Here is a 22,820-nt window from a genome sequence, read left to right as displayed (position 1 = left end):
CATCCTAGACTCGTAGCTAGGAAGTTATTGCCATTTCTTGCTTGCTGTGGACATTACAGGTTTGGTCTGTACATCTCTCATCTTCCAGGGCTAAGCACTGCACTTTTCTGCTTCATTATACTGGGGTAGTGCTGTTCACCTGAAAAGACTTAAACCCAGATTTATTTTAAAAATCAAAGCATCCCTTTGCTGTCTTCACATCATTTGCTCCTGCCCTGCAACCAACCCTTCCCCCTTCTGCTTCTTCGGGCAGGAGTTCATTTTCCTGTAGATTTGAGCAACTTGCCACACAGTGAGAGCTTTGCTCTCTGTCTGAGGCTAAGCACTGGTTTTATTATTAAAAAACCCTTGCAGGTTGCTTATTAAAAAACAAACCAAATTAAAAACAAACAAACAAATGAAACAAACAAAAACCAAAAAAAAAAACCAACCAAACAAACAAACAAAAGCAAAAAAAACGCCAAAATACAGATAACACTGGGCTTTGTTGTTAAACCACATGTTCAGAATATTAGTGAGCCTGGAAACTCTGATTGGAAAAGGAGAATGATTCTAGAAATGGGGATATGGGATTTTATGGAATATGTTTTGTAGACCTGTACTCTTATCTAATACTTTATCGCCTCAGTTTCTCCCCAATCCATTTGAGCCATGTTATGCTCTCACAGTATTTACATGTTCTGTGAATGAAGATGGATTTCTGCTCATTGATGGCTGTTGTCTAAGCTGCTCTGTTTTTTGGATCTTGATCGTACTTGTAGTGTACCAATTTTATAATAGCAAACCTTCCTCAAATAAACATTTAAATGTGGAGGGAGAGTTCCTGTTCAGAGAGTAAAACCCATCTAGCAAAATCTCAGAGCCAGAGCTAAATGCCACCAGCTTCCATCAGTTCTTCAGCAGCAAGTGACATATAGCAGAAACCTGTCCCCTCTTCTAAAGGATCTCAGAAACAAAATAATGAGGAGTCTCTGCCCAAGACTTAGAGACTATGAGTGCTCTGTGTGTGTGTGCATAACAATCAAAAAAGCAACTTTCCTGAGAAGCATGATGAATTGCTTCAACTCCTGCACCTCTAGAAGGATTTCTCCCTCTGTATTCACAGAACTGGGGGGCATGTTTGAGAGACCAGCAGATTAAAGGTATTTTTGTTCTCTTTCTTTTGCTTCTTGAGGAGGAAAACATTGGAAAAAATGTGCCATGGAAGTAGAGCTTGTGAAACTGTCTCTCATAAGTTTGCTGGGGAACTCCATGGAGGACCAGAGTGGGGCATTTACAAATTTGAAATAACGGGACATTGACTCAGTCACACAATAGATATACTCTCAGTTGGTTAATAAAATAAGAAAGAATTCTTGGTTAAAAAACTATTTGCAGGGAGTCAGATCTGTTTCAGTCTTATGCACAGATTCTCTTAGTTCTTCCTCCATTGCAAACAGAAATGACAAGACTTCATGGGATTTCAAATTTACAGTATACCAACAAGAATATTTTAAAGCAGAGGTGCAGCGACAAGGCAAAATTTAGAACTCTGCCCCTTTTCTCACTCTAGAGTTATCTGTAGCAGCCATGTAGGGAATAGAAAATGGAATATTCCTCACAGATATTCATATATAACAGGACACCAGCAGAAATGCTTGCATTGTTATCCCTGTCAGATTCTATGAATCCACAAATCCTGCTAAATATCTAATATCACAGCTAAAGATGTGCCTAGATGTGCAAGCTGTTAGTTATCTATAAAAGGCCTCTTATCAAGACCAGCACTGACAATAATATCTGCAAATGCTGAAGGCCCCTCAGCTGTCAAACAAGAAATCATCATCCAGCTGTGTGATAAATGTAAATGCAGGTGCTACGTCCACAAGCAAAACATAAGAGGAAAAACAGCCAGGTCACTAAGAATGAACCTGACCAGAGAAAAAAAACATGTGACAAAAATAGTAGGGTTATAGTTAATCTTCATCCTGTTGTCATTATCAATAGGGGACATCAGGAGTCTACCTAGAGGTGTCAGCAGCATTCCTGTTACTTCTCTCTATACGCCACCACACGGAATGATCAGTTTTGATTGTGGTTAAATGTGAGTTGCTGGCAGTAAACTTAACAGCTACTGATTCAACTGGTGCTTCAACACAAGCCATGATGTGTGGAAGTGGTAGAAATTTGGTCATATGCATACTTTGGATTTAGTCCATGATCCAAAATGTCTTCAGCCAGGACTGACAAAAATAACTACAACAATCTGTATCAGGCCTCTGTCATCAGCACCATTTCTAGATGGAGAGAAGGTAATACAATAGATCCCAGGAACTTGTATAATGTCTTCTAAAGACCACAGAAAATTTACTATCTGCATTATCCCGTGGCAGGGAGTTCCACAGCTTAGCTGGAAACTGTGCAAATTGTAGGAGGTAAGAAATACAAACAGGATTTTCTTGACCTGTAAAGCAACTTATTGAGTGAGGATATTTTTCCTGAACTGACAGAAGATGGAAGTCATGCTCCATAGAACATGTAGGCATAATCCACAACAGCAGAAAAACACCAGCAATTAGTCAGAACCCCTCTGTTGACTGACAAGAAGTAGACATACTATCACTGAAGACCAATCTTCTGAGCTCTCAAAGTGTGTAAATTGACACAATGTGTAAATTGCACAGTAAGTGACAAGAATTTCAGAACATTGATTACTTTGAGACAGTCATTTGAGGAATGAATTCGTTCAAGAAATATAAAACTGCTGCTCTTGATGGCATCTGACAACTGAGTAGATAAAATACCTTGGTTGAATGACAAATATCCCAATACTCCAACCATTTACTGTGCATTGCTGTCAGCGTGTTAGTGTTTGTATCTCATGGCAGTCCAAAAATCAGAGAAGGAGGCTTCAGAGCCAAAGAACAGTGGGTTGTGTCCATACGGCATCATCTCCACAAATGGCATCAGCGTTGGATCCTAATTAAATTAGTTATCACCATTTGCTAAATGGTTCCTAATACCGGAGAAAGCTGGACTGTTCCCAAAAAATCCCTGCTGTTTAAATGCTTAACATCACTGAGCAGTTCCAAGAGAGCCTTGGGAGGGCATGGACAGATACTCTATGCTTTTAGATCCATCAGCAGCTGCTCATGACACTGGAAAAATCTGAAGTATGGTTTTATTTGTAATTATTAAATTACACAAATTGATCATCTCTTCATAGGGATTGCACACTGAAAAGTTTACATAAAGCATGTGAGAACCAGAGCCAATGGTGCAAACTGCAATATGAGCTATTAGAAAAGGGTACTTGTACCAATATTTTTGGCATCTGTCAAAATAAGCAACCAAGCTATGATCATATAAAATCTAATTTTTTGCAGGTGACTAAGCCATCACAATCCAAAATTAGGAATGCAGTTTTAAGGACTTCATGCAAAATCATAGCCATGGTGACCTCAGCATCCTTCCTGGATATCTGATTAGTGCATCCAAAGCCAGCTGTATAGGAATTCAGGTGAAACAGATGTGAGTCTCCTCCACCTTTAGACTTAATAAGTAATTTTGCACATCCAAGATTGAGGGTGACTCACCCTTGACTAGCACATGATCTATCTGGGTATCAGACTGAATTGCACACTTTACTGAAGGCCAGAGAGATCAAAATGCAAAGTAAGTGCTCATAAGAGTTCAGTTCCCAAATGAAGGTGAGGGGCAGATGAGGAGACTGATGGCAACCACACAATGCTGTGAATTGCTGAACTGACACAGTGCCATGCAGACCTGTACGTGTGCTCTGTGTCTGAATGATCAGGGTTTGCAGAGTTATACAGGCTGCAAGGGATCAAAATTTCATTGTCTTAGTGGTTATCTTGGATAGCCAAAATCAGTCTGTCTTTCTGGGAGTCATCCTATCATGAAAGTACGAGCTATTACCAGAGAATGCATGTGCCTTGAATGTTTATGCTGGTGCTGAAAACTTTTCTAGTTGCAGCAGAAATACAGAAGCTGTGGTAGCTACATAATTGACAGCGCACAAGATAATCAATAGGGTATTTAGAATTAGCATAGATTAAAAGAAAATAAGAGGAAATAAAAGAAAGTTACTTTGCCTAGTAACCTGAGAATGAATTTGACAACTTGGAGACCTTCTCACATGAGTCAGTTGGAAGAACAAGAACATGCAGAAATGTGATCATTATGAATAAAGAGAAATGTGTGAACATAGAGCCTGGTTGAACAATACAGCACGTTGTGGTTGGTGGCATCATGAAAGAGTTGTAAAACACCAAGGATTGAGCCCAGGCAACCCACTGGTGCATCTCTGATGCTGACTTTATGAAACCTCATCAGAAAACAAGCAAAGGACGTGTGTCAGGAAAAAGGAAGCACAGACATAGCTGTGAAGGCATGAAAGGCTAAACAACTCTTTTATTCTCTTTCTGCAAATCACAACAAGGTAAATGACTGAAAAGCCTTTTTTAAACCCTACCAGTATGTGACAGGAAAGAGGAAATAATGCCCTAACTGCCAAAAATGGCAAGGAGAGGAGAGGAGAGAGGGCAGAATGTCATGGTTACAATTTGTTTCCAACTCATTTTCTCTCCAAGGTTCCTCCTGCCCTTTAAGAAGCCTGTACTTAAAACATAATGGACTAGACAATTTCCAAACCAGGCACTTGGTATAATTCATTTTAATGCCACTCCAGTTGGCTGGGCAATACAATAGATCATCACACTGTGAGAGAACCCTTTGGTCCAGACTATGTATCAGACTGAATTTCTAGATCTATAGTGTATTTATCACGAGCCTGCTGCCACACAAGGTTATCGTGCTGGTAAGCAGTATTTCCCCATCTCAAATTTGGTTCTTTTAGCCGAAATGGAGCTATTCAACATAAAAAAAAACCAACAACAACAACAACAAAAAAGCCTGTTCACAGTCACATGCCCAGAGTTCAATATCCACCATGGAACTCAGGGAAAGTATCAGCAGACAGTATGGTTTCACAAAATATTCAAGACTATCTTTTTTTAGTATGAGCCACTGTTTAATCTTGGAAAGATGCACTGTATTGTAATTAGTTTCAGCTACACCAGATATTCTGCACTGCTTTTTCTGTTTAGAAAAAGCTCCATGAATAAACAGAGGATTTCTTTTTTCTTAAGGTTATTCTCCTCAGCATATAAAAAGAAGAAAATCCTGCATGGTTTTGAGCCATTTTTTTCCCAGATCCTGTGACAAAACACTTGGGGCACACCAGACTTGTGTTCACCGACTGTTTCTCTACCAGGAAACCAAGCCAAAAGGTCCAAGATGTCACAGGAGACATGTCAAAGACATGGGATCAGAAAAAGTGTTACAGCTAATTAACTTGTCTTGGAAGAAACTTGGTTCTTGATGTTTCCACTGCTTTCATTGGAAGTCAGTGCTCTGAAATTCTGACAAATCAAGTCATTTATTCAAACTCCTTACTGTGAACTCTGCTGCTGTGAACTTGGGTATAGGAGATTTAAGAGATACGAGTGTAACAGAAACAAAATCCACTTTTGCTCAAAGGTCATTGTCAATAATGTTACTTTTTTGTGGTCTTGTTTTCTCTTCAGCATACTTCCATTTTTGTCTATAAGTGACAAGTTTGACCAGAGCAGCATTGATTAAACCAAACTCACAGACTCACTCAATATTTCAACGATTGAGGATTGCTGGAGGAAAATAAATACTTGCTTTCACTCTGCCTTGCATTTCCAGCTAGAAGCAAAGCCAGCGGTGACATAAATCTGCTGTGCAAAGGTTTGTCTATGCTATTTCCATCTGGAAAATCTCATGAATTCCCCAAGAAAGCCTGTTCTCATGATCATCCCACCTTGTTCCTGTGAGCTTCTGAGGTCAAAAAAGCTGAGTCAAGGTCCCTTCTGGCTAACTGGATTGATGCAAACTCTCTGCTGTCTGTTTTCCTTCTCTCCTTAACATTCCCAGTGCTTCAGCTAAGGCTCCTGTTCCATTACCATTCAGATTGTGTATCTATTTACTGACATTCCTTAACTCTTTTCATTGTATCTCTAATTCTGTCTTTAAGGCCTTGTGTTGCTTCTTCCTGCCCATGTTTATGCTCTTATCTCTATTGTTTCCCCCTTGTTCTGCCTTCACACTCTTTCCTTGAGCTCATTCTTTCTTCTGGTTCATCAGGGCTGTATCACCCTCCTGTTTTTGCTCAATTCCCTCACTTTCTATCCTCTTGACAGACTTCTCCCTCCATGTTCTGCAAGAACCAGATCTACAGTCTTGGAGTACATCTGAGGGGCACTTGTTACTCCAGCATAAGTTCCCACTGAACTCTAAGAAAGAAGAAAACCAAGCACAGGAGTAATAGAGAAAATGAAGGAAAGAGGAGATGAGAAATGGAAGTTGAGTGGCTGGAACAAACCATGTTTTGTTGCTGCTACTAGGAAGTGACAGCAACAGTAGTAACAGTGCTAAGCTCTTACTACTTTTTAAGAAGAAAAGTGATGTTTGGAACATGTCAAAGGAAAGAAGACTGTGGCCACCAACATCTATAAGTCCCTGTCAGTGGGCTGTAATTCCTTCAGGGCTGCTACTGGGCAACAGGAAAACAGCATCAAGAGGATCTGTACTGCCAGTGTTATCCCACAAGTGCCTTATGGCACCCGAGGTGGTATGAGATGGCAGAAAACAAGAGTCAGAGGTGAGATTTACCAGCACATTCACCTGTAGGTGGTAGGGAGAAGGGCTCTCTCAGGCTGAGCCAGGCTCCCAGAGCAGCCTTGAGCCCACACAAGGAGAAAGATGGATTGATTTTACTGGGATACAAGCACGTAGAATGTCAGGCCGTTAAGAACAAAAACATTCTATCTAGGGAAAGATGACTGGGAAACTGTTGTCCCAGGGCACTCAACTACTATATTCTTCATCCTGACAAATTTTATGTTTAGCTCAGAGCAACAAGATTTTGGCGAAAACCAAGCAAAGCCAAGTTTTGTGGGTTGCAGTGCTATGTGCCAGATGAGCAGCCTAACCAGAGTAGTCCTATATAATGTTAGTGTTAGATAATATCTAGGGTGGCAGTTCTCAAATGGAGGTTCCTTAAATGGGCAGTGGTTGCTAATAATTTCTAGTTCTTGGCTATAACATACCCATGGGCCTAAAGCTCTTTGAAATGATTTGGCTACTGCAGATCACCCTGCAGGATGCAGCACTGAGTAAAAATTCAGGTCAGATGGTCACAGCAGGCAACTGGGATCCAAGAGTCCTTGCATTGGCACATTATTCTCAAACACTGGCATAAAGAAATTGATGTTTTTGTGCTTCGTTCAACATGAGCTTAGTTAGCATTACTTGAAATAATAGGTGGCACATTCTCTCAGAAGTTCTTTAAAGCTGTGAAAGTGTAAAGTATCATAGAACAGTAGAACAAGATCCCCAGACTGTTTCTACTGACATACAAAAGTCAGGGCTCCTGCTGCCTCACATTTTCAGGGTAACTGCTAAAAACCAAGATTATCTATTTGTCAAATCAACTCATTAAACAATATGAGACTTTGTACTACTTGATTTGGGTGCAAATTTAATCAGAATGTAGGGGTGAATTGACACAGAACACATTTCCTAACTGCTGCCTTAGGGCCATTTTAGATACCACGGTAACACAACACTGTTATTTTATAAGCTACCTGAAAATCAGCATTACTCTGTTGTGCTGGTTTTGACAACCAACAGGGAAACTAAGCTTGGCTGCTCCCAATATCTTATTCCCTAAGAGAGCCAGGCAGGATGGCCCCTTTCTCACTTCCAGCCCCGAGTCTTTCCTGCTGAAACCACATCCCCCAGCATGGAAGTGTATGGTATAGAATATTCAACACCAAAACTCCACCCCCTGGCATTGTAACCATAACACTCCGTGTTCTTCATTTTCACAGTGGACAGAGGAAATCTTATTCATGAATGCTTATTGATATTTCTGTATTTAAGATGCACTTAAAAAGGAAACAGAGGCTGTAAGGTGCTTAAATGTCTCTCACCTGTACTAATTCCAGAGCCAGCAGGACAAGGGGTGTGGTGCAGACATGCTGGTATAGCCATTTTTGGGGATCAGTATCCATTTGCTGTTCAAGATTTTTACATAAGCAGACAGAAGTGCAAAGCACAGAGACCTGTTTGGCTGCCTCCCATCTCACTCCTGGCATGGCCTCATGCCCCTTCACTGCATACATCGGTTCTGGTCCCATAAGTGCAACCCAACAAACTTTCATCAGGCCTCCCAAGTTGAAGCTCGAGCTTTTCCAGGGGTTCATTTTAGAATGTCAGCAAAATCAATCCTACTCATCCCATTTAGGCAGCCAGTGAATAAACCTTGTGTCCTGTCACTGCAGATCTTTCTGTTGTGTCGCACACTGCTTAGAAATTATCTTAAAGTAACTGTATTGTTCCACTTGTTTCTTTTTGACAGTTAAAACTTCTTCCTTCTGTGTAACCACAGAGTGTTTGTTCAAGGCCTGCTTCTGTGCTGAGCAGAATCTGTGCTGTATTTACAAAGTAGAAGCCAATACAAAGAGAGCTGACTGTAATGAACAGTGTTTGGAACAAAATGTCTAATGAGTATAGATGCTATCAAAGCTGTTCTCCTCCTCAGAAGTGAATGTTAATGCCAATTACTCATGTTTCTTGATTAAACTTTCACTGAACATAAAGTACTGCAGAAAAAGGTCCTCCATCACGAAATATGCACATTGCAGTTGAGTCAGAAGCTGGTACCAAGAATCCAGGGACAAAGTGTACTCAGTGTTGTGGTCCTTCAAAGAATACATGGGAGTACATTGGATATGATTCATAAAAGATGTCTGTGCTGAGTATTCCACTGGATCACAGCCAAATAAGTGCACACCAGACTAAGATGTACTCTCAGGACAATGGAAATACTTCCATGAGCAAATAACTGAAAGAGGACATTTTACATGGACAAATAGGAGGTTGCACTAAAGATGTGACAGATATCAAGATCTATAACCAGAAATCATATAAACCATGAGAGTCAGTCGTGAACTCTCATAGTTGATGTTGGGGCTACTGCCCAGTTTGACTGGATCCATGTACACTACCCTGTTGGAAAAACCATTCTGGGGTGCATCTGCAGCAATTTTGTTCTATGAATATTTTGTTATGATATGAAAGGGTCAGGAACCTTGCTATATTTATATGTATGCTTCAGCTCTGAAATAAGGTGAAATGTGCCAAACAGGAAGAAAAGTGAACATCAGGTTTCTCTTAAAAAGTGAAAAGTTTTATTGACAAAGCTACAGGAATGTGTGTTTGTTTTCTGATCATCAAATCAGAGTTTAAAAGCAGAAGGGATGCATAAATTATCTATTCCCAGCCATCTTCTCTGTCTCAGGCCACTGCACTTACACAGCTTCCACTGCCTTTAGTCAGACGTTTCCTAGAGCCGTGACACAGTGACACCCTAAACCCCTCTGGCACCCAAGCTACACAGAGGATGTGATGTTGGGAACTGATAAAAACAATAATAAATTGAAATAAAATTGAAGGCGGCCGGTGGAAGAGCAACTTTCCATCCCTAGCTTCAGACTGGGATAAAATCTTCCATCCAAAGAGGATCCTGAGGGTCTCATGAGCACCCAGAACCTGCTGCACCTGCCTTTCCACCAGCACCTGTCAGAGCACTGTTCACCAGAAGAGTTCACAGATAAATAGACGCATTATATAAAATCTGAGGGGAGAGGAGTGGCAGCAAGTGGGGATGTGTCTTGTCCAGGGACAGGCAAGAAGCCATTAGCAAAGCTGGAAAAGGTCACAGATGTCCCAATTCCAAAGATTGTGCTTTAAATATTTAACTACCCAATGTTCATCCCATTTGTTATCAATAGATCACAGCACCTGGCTTAAATAATGCTTTACTCCTTGAAAATATCACTTCATAAATCTTCATGACAGGCACGTGCAGTGGGTGGGTGCCAGTGTTATCCCACTTCTCCAAACTGGGACACTCACACATCCCAGCAGACAGAGGCAAAACTGACAAAAGATCCTCCTGCAGCCACTGGGCTGGGGAGAGCCTGAACTGCCCACAGAACTCTCTCCACGAGCCTTGCAAAGAGCAGAGCATTGTGATTTACATCTAAAGTTGTGGCTGCTTGAGGATGATTTGCAGGAAGTGCAAGAGTAGCTCTGGCCGAGCAGACAATTCACAGGAATGGTTGAGCTAAACGATCTGTGAGGGGAAGAGGCTGGGTCAGGAGGAGGGATGCCTGGATGCCGAGCCTGCCCCTGCCGAGCCCCCGGCCAGTGCCACCACTACCAACAGCACTGCAGTTCTCACACAAATTCAAGTTAGAAGGAGAAAAAGGAGGAGATTTGAAGTAATGGGGGACATATGAATCATATCTGCAAGACTTCGTGTAATTTCATTTTGAAATCTAAGATTTAAACTAATGTATTCCTTGGCCAAAAGTTATTCTAGCTTCTCTGGGCAGGTAGTAATAGAAAGAAATGTGATCTTTTTGATTAAGCCAGAACATTTACTGCCACTGGGAAGTGCTGCATGTAATGTACCATGGGGACATGGTGTTTTCTGCTATTCCTACTACAACTGCAATATCTGACAGCAAACCTTCAAAAATACAGTATATAGAACATTTTAGATAATCCTCATTAACTGCATTTATGCAATAGAGTATCTGTCTATTGAGGTGTTAAAGGTGCTTCTACTGAAATAAAAAAAGACTAAGTCATGATTCTGCTTCCAAACACCCGGTATAAATCCAGACAACTTGTCCTACTTTTGTAGCATTATACCAGATTTAAATCTATTCAACAAGGCTCTTAAATTTATGCCTTACTTAGGGACTTGAGTATTTCTACCAGTGGCACTGGCACTGCTCTCATAAGGTTTAAATATTCAAAAATTTAAGCATGTGCCAGGGACTAAAAACTGACCTCTGAGGCTAAAAACAACAGATTGTAGCAAGCTGAAAGCTCATACAAAACCATTAAGGAAAATCAAAAGGCACAAGAGCTTGAGGAGGACAAAAGAGAACTTGTGATGTTGAGAAAAACAGTAAAATCCTGAAAGGAAAAAGGCCAGGTGAAGTCTGGGAATATGAACCTTCATTTCAAATACTCCAGTATTTAGTCCTGCCTCAGGATCCCATCATACAGGTGTTTTACACAGAGAAGCTGAGCCTCTGCCTCCCCAAAAGCTTACACCTCAGATTTTCATACTTAATATTTCCATTTGTCTGTAGCTGATTAATCATTCTACAAATTCCATTATTATCAGCAATTTACCTTCTAGAGAAGTAAGGTGCAGGAAAGAGAAAGAACTTACCTAAGGCCTTATCACACACACAGTCACTAGGAAATGAGACCTGAATCTCCATAAATATGGAAAAAATCTATATATGTTTGGCAGTAAGCTTTTGGGGCTTTTCTTGCCGTTCGGACTCATGCAGGAAATGGAATTTTCCTGTTCCTGTCAACCTGAAATGCCTCCAGGTCACAACTGCTCAGCTGGAAGATGGTAAATACCACAGCCTCGTTTCCTTAATGCACACAAGAAAGAGATAAACTCTGCCTAACCTTTTCAGTTTACTTTACTAAGTTTACTCCGGGATAATTTTATGGCCCAGGTGACTCCCAGCTCAGCCAGTGCAGGATGCTTAAGTGATCTTGTAATATGAATAGTAAATCTTAACTTGGGACCAAGCAGGAAGCTCCTGAATGCTGATAAACAGTGCTGTAAAAGCCACTTCAGAGGTGTATGAAAGCACAGGGGAAAGCTCTGCCTGGCTGTGGGCAGGTCAGGCTGCCTAAAGAGGCACATGGATACTTGCCTTGCTGTCTGCAGGTAGGCCTTTGCCCACCTTCTCCCACAGAACACTTTGGACCACATACCTGATTGACACGTTGATTTCTTCCCTGAATAATCAACCCCCTAATTAAGCTGAATGCTGCTTAATTCCACCAGCTTGTAAATGCTGCATTCATTATGCAGAGTTACCCAGATCTGAGGGAACTGAAGGGGAAAAAAAACCTCCTCACAGAATTTCACACCCACTCTACTGGCCTGCAGAGACTCAACCTGAGGTGCAGAGTGACCCCCCTCCTATCATTCTTCAAATAGATGTGGGAAGGGGTGGTGGCAAATCACCCACCAGGAGGATCGGAGCTCTCCCTTTAGAGTGACTAAAGCCAAGGGACATGGGGACAATATTTGACTGGACCCAAGGGAAGAAGAAATAGGCTCTGCCCTTCCAGGTGGTTGGTACTGATCTCCCACCTCCTTCTCTGAGGCACAGCAGGTGCTGCCCGTGGAGCAGCTGCCACCCCCCGGTGTTGTGTTGTAGAGTTCCAGTGTGCCTGTGGTGCTTGTGTTTTAGAGCACAAGGCTCAGGCTCCTGGCTCCCAGTTGCCCCACAGAACTGGAAGGAAATATCCTCTCCCACTTGCTTGAGCAGCATCCAAGCCTTTTGTTCATATCCTGCCATCTAGGGGAGGATGGGGTCTGATTGAGGCTCACAAAGAAATGGTTACTCAGCCATTTGGCTGGGCTACACACAGGAAGCCCTGCCTTGGCCATGGATTAGAGTGGGCGTCTCCACAGGGCTCCATCTTTATCTCCTTTTTCTTTTGAGGTTGCTGAAAAAAATATCAATAGGACAGTGCCAAAACAGAACATGGAAACAGCCAGACATAACCACAGAATGGAGGGAGAGGGACCAGGAGTGGCAAAGACAAGTTTGAAGGTGGACATGCATTTTCAGATTCTGCAGGTTCTGATTTGATGCAAAAGCATTTAGAAATTTTAGTTTAATACAGTGAGCAAGCCAAAAGAGCAAGCCAAAAGCTGAGGGAGTTTCACCTGGAGCAGTGATATTTTATTTCAGATTTCCTGAGTATTTTGACTTTCCCCACAACAGACTATGCAAAATCAGTGCAAGTTGCTGTGGGATCATTGATGCTCTCCCCTCTATCTGTCGGACCTCAGCCAGAACAGAGCTCTGCATCCCCATTTTCCCACTCCCAGAGGACTCCCTCACACCTGGCTGCAGCTCTCTGCATTCTCAGCTCCTGACTTCAGTACCCACTGCAAGACAGCCAGCAGGTGAAACTTTACCCAATGAGGAAGCCCCTCACCAAAGTGAGCTGACTCACATTATCTCCTCCATAAGCCACATTTGGAACTGGTTTTAAATTTCTCTGATCAAGCAGAGATCTGAAGCAGCTGTCTCAGATCACCTCAAGTGTAGGCTGTTCCTACCTTCTTGCTTTTATAGCTCTAGGTTTCTTTTTTCTTTTTAAAAAAAAGGCCTCCAAGCAAAATGATCTGTTTCAGGTTGAACAACACACCCATTCAAATCTAAATGAAAGCTTTTGAAAACACAGAAAGAAGATAACAGCTTATTTTAGGTTGGCCCAAAATACACTGCCTAATCAGGTCAATACAAAGATCCTGTCAAGATTTTTCCCCACAATACCTACGCCCTGGAACCAGACAGTACGGTTTCTGATTGTGCAAACATGACTTCGCCCCATCTTCCCAAATTTTTATTCAATTAAATTTTTTTTCTCTACATAGACTTCCATAAGGAGTTTTTTTTTTTTTTTTTAGGATTACTCACTGAAAATGTTTTTATTAAGTTCTTTTAAAAAACAATAATAAGTTAAATGTGTATGCATGAATTGTGAAAGTGCATATGTTCAGACATAAAAATTTCTGAACATAATCACACTTCTCAAAAATTTTCAGTGAGTAAGCCCAAATTCAAGGCTGTTTTGGAACTGCTTATATTTGCTTTATTCATGACAGTGTTATTTTATGCTGTTCTCAGTCTGAGATTGGCCTGCTGGAACACCTTTATTCATATGGAAAAATAATAAATATTAAATGCCCCCAAATCCAGATATCACCATTCAGCCAACTACCCGTGGATTAAGTAAAGGTTTGGTTTTCTTTAATGACCAGCCATAATCTGTATATTTGTAAGGCACATAATAAGATCTCATAAATAATATCAAATAGAATTTAGACTTCAGGGTCTGAAATCCAAAATTAGGCTTTCCAACAGTGTGACTCTTCTCAGTAGTTCATCTTTGCCTGTTGACTAGCAGTGCTGGAAAGGAGATAGGATATCAGCAGTGGGATTATCAGGCATACTGTTCCTATTATTGGCACATAGAAAAAACACATTCTTTTAGATGAGATTTATCAAATATAACATTATGACTTATCAGCTTGGTTTCTTTTTTAAAAAAACCCTATTGCAAAATGATGGCAGAGCTAAACAAAACCCCAGTTTACAAATTCGAAGAAATTTTCAGAGGGTCTCAGGTATAACAGGAATGGTAGTAGATTGATACTGCAGAGAAAATATGTTGAAAACATGGTATAGAGAGATGGGCAATTTAAAGTAATAAGAGGAAATTAGACTATAATGAATGCTTACACAGAGGGAAATAAACTGATACAATATAGAATGGAGATCTAGCACAGACAGATAAGCTTGGAGAGATACAAAAGGTATCAGAGAGATACCAAAGGCATAGTGAGGCAGGAAAACCAACAGCAAGTGCAAAGAGACAGAACCCTTCAGGCTCCAAGATAAAATGTGAAAAAACACTCTGAGTCCCCATTTCAGAAGCACATAAGCTACTTTATCTGTGTACTTTGCAACAGTGAGAGAAGCAGCTGTCGAGGTTTGTGGAGGTGCAGAGGACAATAGGAAGGGACTGAAATAGTGCATGACAGTGATGGAGGCACCTACATCCCCAAGAAATGATGCACCAACACGAATCATATGCAATATCAGTGATGAATTCACCTTCCAGCAGCATTGAAGAATCAAATTTGTAGAAATATTAGATTTAGCTTTTTCATTCTTAATCTCCAGAACTGGAAACACTGGGGTTTTCTTGGAGCGAAACACATTCAATGCCTTAGTGGGTGAAGAAGATTTAGTGGGAATAACAGATGGGCAGGACTGGTGACAGCTGTCTCCCTCATAAGTGGCACGAGTTAGTTGTCTCCCCTCTCTCTGTGTTTGCACAGGGCTGCTACTTCACCATCCTACAGGGACCAGACAAACAGAGCAAGGAGGAGACACAGGATGTTCTCCTCATTATGGAGCAGCAGAAGATGCTTTTTGCTCCAGCTGCTGGAAGACTTCTGCACAGGCACTGTGCTCTGTGCACAAAACATCTGGAGTGACTGTGTGATCAGGATCCCCTGAGTTTTCCAACAAATTATCCTCCTGCATTAACATCCAAGGAAGAAAAATGACAGAACACAAATATTCAACTGCAAAAATGCAAACAACAGAATTTTGTTTTATTGACCTTTTAAGCTGGTCATTATGTGCAGGACTGTGTAGCAAACTGGTTCTCACTTCATCCACAGCCCTTCAGGTCTATTCCATGAGGGCAGAGCCTCCAGGAGGAAGGGTGAGAGAGGCTGCCTCACTGCTGGACTCACCAGCCTTCAGTGCTATGTCACATGAAGTGAATCAAATTGGTTCCATGGGAAAGTTGTTTTTTTAAAGAAACCTGAAGTGCAACTTGTCTGTTAGACCACAAATTCTTTAGGGGGAAAAATGAAAAAAACCCTGCTTTTTCCGGGTTTGGTGTGTGGCAGGTGTTTCTGTGAATAAATGAGAGCCCCATCAGACTGAGTGACTTGCAGGTTCCTCCTGCCCAGGTGTCATCTGAGCTACAATGCTGAGCTGGTGGCCTGTGTCCCCGTTACCCATCCCCAGAGCCAGCTGCTCCCACACCTGTAAAATCTGTGCGGAAAAAGTTCCCTCATAGATTTTATCTCTGACTCAGATGGGATGAATGACTCCTGATTTGCTGCTATAAAGGAACGTATACCTGACAGGCACTGAGACTTTGAATCAAGCAGGATTTCCAACACTCTGCAATGGCTTTTTCCCAAAAAAAAGTTAAAGTTTGCACAGTTTGAAAATAACTCCTGGAGAAGATGGCAGCAGCTGAAGGAGTTTGGCTGGAAATTGTGCTACCCCTTGATCCATCCACACTGCGCAGCAGCTCTGTGTGCAACTCCCGGATCGTTTGAAGGTGCTTGGGATGGCTTCAGGCTTTTGGCTTTTTTATGCAAGCAGATTTTCATGCTTTGATATGTTCTCTGACATGACTTTTGATCCAGTGAAGGTGATGCTGACACTTTTTTCACTGTGAATATTTTGTGTACAGTGCTGCTGGAGCACCGCAGTTGCCTGAGTTATTTTGGAGGAACTCTTTCATAAAGATGCAGCCTAATAAATATGATGAAAAGTGAGAGCTCTGATAACTGCAGTCAGGGTGTCTGCCCTGGTCCAGACCAAGGCATTGCAGCTTGTCAGCATGCAGGGACCATCACACACAATCTAGGAGAGTCGTGAGGTGGGAGGGGCACAGCACAGACTGTTCTGGGGCTCTGTGCAGTGAGAACAGCACTTTGGAATACCCAGATTATTCCCCCCCAAAAAAGCAGATGATGTTTCAAGCTGTCAGATTGGCAAGTTTTGGGAAAAGTGAAGAAACCCTGGTGGAAAGTCTGCGCTTTGCTCTTCCTGCCAAGGTAAAGCAGCACAGGGAATGAGGGTCACCAGCCAAGGAATGCTATGTGCCTCAGGGAACCCCCTGCTGAAGGACTTTCAGCTAATTGAGAAAGTCAAACATACATATTCCTGCTGAAAAAGAGGCCGCACTACCTTCGTTGGGCATTTCAGCTACAAAGGGAATTGTTCATAAAGGTGGAAGGAATTAAAGGAGAGAATTAAAGGATGCAGTATTTAATGGGGTAGATTGATGTGCACACTGATGAGATATACTTCAAATTGACTAAATGTCTGTTTTGGCTGAAATAGCCTTTTTTTCTTTTCCCCTTGGCCAATGCTATCTGGGATTTTTGTTGTTTGTAAGTCATGCTTCTTGCTCTGACCCAGCCAGAACCAAACCTGGCCAAATAAAAGGTGTGCTTAAAAAAGTTAAAAAAAAAAAAAAAAGCCAGAATCACTACATGCCCTAATTTCTACCATTCTAAGACCCATGAAAGGAAATGAGTTTTGTGCTAATGTAGGTCTCAATGCACCAAAAAGAAATCCCAGCTGGGTTGCAGCCTGCCTGGCTGCTGTGTAAGGATTTGTTGGAGCTCAGAGTGATCTATGCCAATGTTCCAACCCCTGTGCTAACCACGGAGGAGAAGTGGAGCCGTGTGCTGTCATCTTCTCTTTCCTAAACTGAGGAGGCAGCCTCATTTCTCTGTGTGTGTGTAATGGTAGGGAAGCACAGTACCTTGGACTTTCTAGGCATTACAAAGAGCTAAGCTACCCTGGATTTATATTTATACAACTTTTCCAGTTGATGGAGTTACCCAAGTGCAAGGCCCTGTAGTGGGACTTCCACCAGAGTCAGTCTTGCATGGATTCACTTTCTGAGGGAAAATTATCCAACCAAGCTAAATCATTTCAGGCAGAGCAGTTGTAAGAGCTTGTTTACACGAACCTGCTCAGAAAAGTTGATCTGAATTTTTAAGTGGATTAGTAAAACTGCCTTAATTAAAGCCCTTTGTGGGAACTGTCAGAATTAAAGTGTCTTTGATTTGATTTGGTTTACTTCTTTTCCAAGGCTAAGTCATATTAAAGACACTTTACTTGTGAAACAAGACGTTTAATGCAATTTACTTAATTCACTTTAAACTCCTGCTTTTAGTTAATTTAAATCAACTTTCCTGATTTTCCCTGTATAGACATGCCCAAGGAAAATGAAGACCACTGAAATAGAAACACCTAAGAGAAACTTTGAGAAAAATCAAAATATTGCACTTGCCCCTCTGGGACATTACTATCCTTGTCAGCAACAAGATTTGGGAATTGCAGGTAACACTGTCAAGGTCCAAGGACTGAGAAAAACATCCTTGGCGCTGAGCTACAGTTGCTCATCAGAGACAGGATGGCCAGACCTGCACAAAAACTCTACTCCAGCCTAAAATAAAAGACAAAAAGTTAAGAAAATGCCTCCTAGCCCTCAAAACAAAAACAGGACTCAGGCTATGGGCTGTGGAGAGGGAAGAAGAGAGGTTCCTGAATATGTGAAAGAAGAAGGAAATTTTATTTAAAGCTCTGGTGACAATATCTGCATTGTTCCTCCCTCCTGAGCCAGAAGGCACAAACAATATTGGTAAAATGCTGTTGGAGGTGGCCTGGTCTTCTTTGCCCTGGAAGTATCACAGCTGTTTCAGGCACTGATACAGGGAATACCATGCAGCAGGCTGAAGCTCAAACATCTGGGATGTGGAGGCATACAGGTGACTTTGCTTGGCATCAGCCCTGGCTCTGCAGGACCAGCTCTGAGCCAAGAGCCAATCTGCCAGACAATCCCAAAGTGTCACCTATGAAAATCAGAATTCAAGGTGAATCTTTGAAAACTGTCTATTTCTACATGTGGAACCTGCTTTCACAAGACACTTCAATGCCTGCAAAACCCTACACCCTCTGTGCATCACATTTTTCCAGAGTGGTCCTGTGCAGCTGCACAGCAGCCAGCCCAGGGCACAGCAAACAGCACGTGCAGTGACAGGGTCACTCTGCCCCAGATGAATGATCAGAGCAGGGGACTGCCACATTAAATGAGAGGCAGTATGAGACAGGCTCCTTGTGTTGCCGAGATCCACTTTAGTATTGAATCATACTCCACATGGCAGCCTAAATGAGAGCAGAGGTGGTGATTAGAGGCACTGTGTCTGTTTGGAGAAGGCTGCATGCGTGACTGAGCATGAATGGCCTGATTATGAGTGTCTGGAACTCCACTCAAAGGGACTGAGCGGGCAGAGCTGAGGTAGCAATGATTAGCTGCCACGAAAGGTAAGTTATTGTCCCCTGGGATGCTAAAATATACTGTACTTAATAGTTCACTGGCCACATGCATTCCGATGGTTGATATTGTCACAGCCGGAAACATTCATTCACATAATTAGTTTACTTTTACAGTTTAAGCCAAATGGAAAATCCCCCTGTACAGCGCTCTTAAGGTGGCTGTTGGGCCAGTGTGGATCAGCAAAGTCCTTTTGACTTTGCAAAGTTGCCTGGGTTTCCCCAGAAGGACATGAGGTCATTTAATCACCTATCTTATCACAATGCCTTATCACAAACATTATAGGGACGCTCTGGGATTTTCTCTGGATAATCTGACTCCAAGATTTGTGACAGCAGCCATTGAAATCAATGGAAAATGAGCCTTTGTGTGACAGGGTTGTCACCTGTCCATGATCTTAATTTCAGGTGTGTGACAGGGAGGACGGGAGATGACTCATCCCTTGTCAAAAATCCTCTGTGTCACAGATTTGCAGTTATACCTTCCTCCAGAGGAACCTCAGCTACTTACCCATAATAAATGATCTTCAGGTGACTTCCTCTCCTATCTCTGGGAGTCATGAATATTTGACTTAACAAATTAATCTTTTCACTTTCTTTCATGGGAAGACAGATACCTTTATATAGGGAGTGCCTGAAACAGAGGATAAAAAAAAGACCACAAAGTAAAGAATCTGATTTTCAAGTAACTGTTCACTACAAGGGTTAGGCCAGATCCTCAACCAGAGCAACACCATTTCAATCATCAAATGTACTTCTCCACCTCTTTCCATCTCACTGGTCCTTCTTTGCAAACACCAACAGTGCCAGGGCTGGGAAGGATCCACTGGGGTCCTCAACACCTGCATAACCACAACACCAAACTTTGCATAATTTACCATTTTGTGGAGAGTCAGAAGGGCCTTACTCTTCAAGACCTTCTTACTCAGCAGGCCCATCAAGGCCTGCTGCCTCCTAGTGACTCTGCTTCTCAGGGGCAGCACTTGGATTTGGGTTAGGTGCTCATGGCCATGGCTTTGGGGGCAGAGGACCCTGATATGCAGGTTTGGTGTGAATGTCATTCTCCGTCACCTACATTGCAAGGGAGTGTAACAGAAGTTGGGATGGTGCCAGCATTTTGTGCTGTGTTATTCTGTCTGTTTGAGTCCTTTTTGTTAAGCCTTCAGCGGAAAGGCTGGGTTCTGGAAAGGGCTGCCTGGATGCTCATAGTCCTCCTTGTCTGGCATTCCATCCCGTGAAGAGCTTGGGAAGAGCTCGGGGAGAGAGTACTTAAATTTCTGCACACCACTTCCAGTCATCCCCAGAGGCTGATTCTGCTGTGATCCACACCAGGACATCCATGTCTCGAGCCTTGTCCTTCTGTTTGCTCGTGTTGCTTCTGCATCTTTAACTCCTGACCCATTCAACGAGTAACTGAGCCCTGCGATTATTTTTCCATTCATTTTCTCCTTTCCTGGCTCGTGTAGGAAACAAATACTTCTTGACCTCCTGTGCATTGAGATGCACTGTCTAGCCCAGTGTGGTGGAAAGTGGGAATTGCTGCCTTTGGAAATTCTGCAAGCTGGTAGCAGTGAACAGTTGTCCCCTGGATATGTTGCTCCAGTTCCACTCCAGAGCTTGCTCATGCAAGAAAGTAATTTCTGGTCTGCATTTGTGCAAGAAGAACAAAACAGCCTGCTCACTTTCTGTTTCCAGGCAGACTTCTCAAAGACTGTAGGAAGAGGATAGGCCTAGGGGCTTTCTGGCCGGGAATGCAGCACACCATGGGACAAACAAGCACGTTGGCACAGTCAGGTGGCTGCTGTGTCCAAAGCAGCCCAAAACTGCTGAGTGCCTCAGCCTACCTGCTTACTGATGGCCCTCCTGCACCAAACTGCCTCATACCTGGGTCTAACCCCACAGAGCAAATCCAAGGGGCTGCTCTTCCAAAGGGTCTTGCTGCTGTGTTGCTTTTTCTCTGCATTTTTTATGAATTTTTGAGAAAACTATAGTAGTGAGAGATTTGTGCAAATGGGAGTGTGCTGCATGCCCCGAGTGCCTGGGATGAAACAGCAAACTCAAAGCCTCCATGCTGAGCTGCCAGAGTGTCCTCAAAAGCATATCTCATCCCCACTGGCTATTTGGGATTTCAAGGTTGCTCTTTTCATCACAGGCAAACCAGCCTGCCTTTTTTTCCAGCATTTCTGGCGCAGAACAACATGTTCTGTTGTCCTTCTGCAGCTGAAGGGGAAGGAGTTGGGGGAGATGGAGAGATGGGGCTTCTGTGATGCTCTTTTACCATTCCCTTTTGTGTCATGATTTTGTTTAGTTGGAAAGGCAGGGCAGGGATGCTGGCCTTATGTGAGGAAAAGCATTTTGCTATGAGGTAACAAAAGCTGCTACCCAAAAGGAGGATTGGAACAAGGGTGAAAGATTGGAGTGTATTTCCAAAAAATGAAAGGGGACATGTGCCAAGAGCTACAACAGAGTCCTTGCTGTCAGAGAGGTGGTCTGTCTGGAAAAGCCTGTCCATAGGGACTCTTTTCCCAAGATATTGAAGTTCACTTGTGCAAAAGGAAGGGTCCCCAAATATTTCCCTAAAATGACAGCACAAACCAGAAGAACCAGCCAATGAGTTCATCAATCTCAACATTTATTTTGAGGTAAGTCTAACACAGAGAGGGTGGGTGGTGCAGAGCTCCCTTTCTCCATGGCTGTGGGGAGTGTCCCTCTGCCTGTAGGACCATGATGGGGTACAAGGATAGTGGGTAGTGTGGAGATCCCCTCGCCCATGGCTATGAAGAGCTTCCAGCTGCCTGTAGGATCATGATGGGGCAGTGGGTGGCGTGGAGTTCCCTATGTTCACAGCTGTAGAGAGCTTCCAGCTGCCTGTAGGACCATACTGGGGTACAGACCAGGGATAAGTGTGTTTCCTTATCTTTAGGTCAATGTTCTTGTAGGAAGTTCCTTGTAGAAAGTTTCATATTCTCTGGGTGGTAGAGGAAGGAGAGGGTGGGTGTGTGCCTTGCACCAGCCATGCTCCTGTCCAGGGATTTAGCTGTCAAAGACAGGAACATCAAAGAATGCAGCAACCCCCAGCAGCCCCTGCCTCCATGACTGGGGCTCTCCCAGCCTCAGGTCAAGGCTGTCCAACCCATGTCTCCCTGATGGACAGAAAATGTCTGAGCCCAGCCATGTCACCAACCCCACTGTAATGAAGGCCACCACCAGAGATGGCCACTGCCAATGTTCTGCCTGCTCTGACACATCACCAGGGCTGTCTACCTGGAGAAAAAACATGTGTGGGTTTGCCATGGCTGGAGGGGGCTCCCAGCTCCCTGTAAGATTGAAGGCAACTGTAAGAACAAAACAGGGTATAGTCTGGGGCCATCACCAACACACCCTGGGAGATGGCCACTGACAATGTTCTGCCTGCTGTGACACATCACCAGGGCTGGTGCCTGGAATTAGCACTGCATCACTGTGACATGGCTATTATCATCCACCATTCAGCCGAGAAGAAACACTTAAATAATAAAAATACATAAATAAATTAATTAAAATAGATAAACAACCTCTGGCAATATTGCAGTGGAAAATTAGGTAGCTGCAGCAGCTATTTAAAGAACAGGACCTTGGAAAATGTTAGAAAAAAAAAATAAAAGCAGCAAGTCCTACTCACTGCCCAAGTGTAAAGAATCGTGTGGTACTTGCTGCTGAGATTTGTGGGTTTGAAGACTAAATTCTTGAAAAATTCTTGTCAAGTTGACTGAAGGCAACATTTCACACTTTTAGAATTAAAGACATGTCCAGTGCAAAATGATGCATCCACAAGTGGCTGATGGTGCTGAGCACAGATCAGCATGAACTGCAAGGCTCACATCTTTCTTTCCCTGAAACAAACCAGAGAATTTAGCTAGAGACTGTCCTGTGCTACATATTCAGCTGGACCCTAGA

Source organism: Aphelocoma coerulescens, chromosome 2, assembly GCF_041296385.1.
Source record: "Aphelocoma coerulescens isolate FSJ_1873_10779 chromosome 2, UR_Acoe_1.0, whole genome shotgun sequence".
Taxonomy (NCBI): domain Eukaryota; kingdom Metazoa; phylum Chordata; class Aves; order Passeriformes; family Corvidae; genus Aphelocoma; species Aphelocoma coerulescens.
This window is presented reverse-complemented; position numbering follows the sequence as displayed.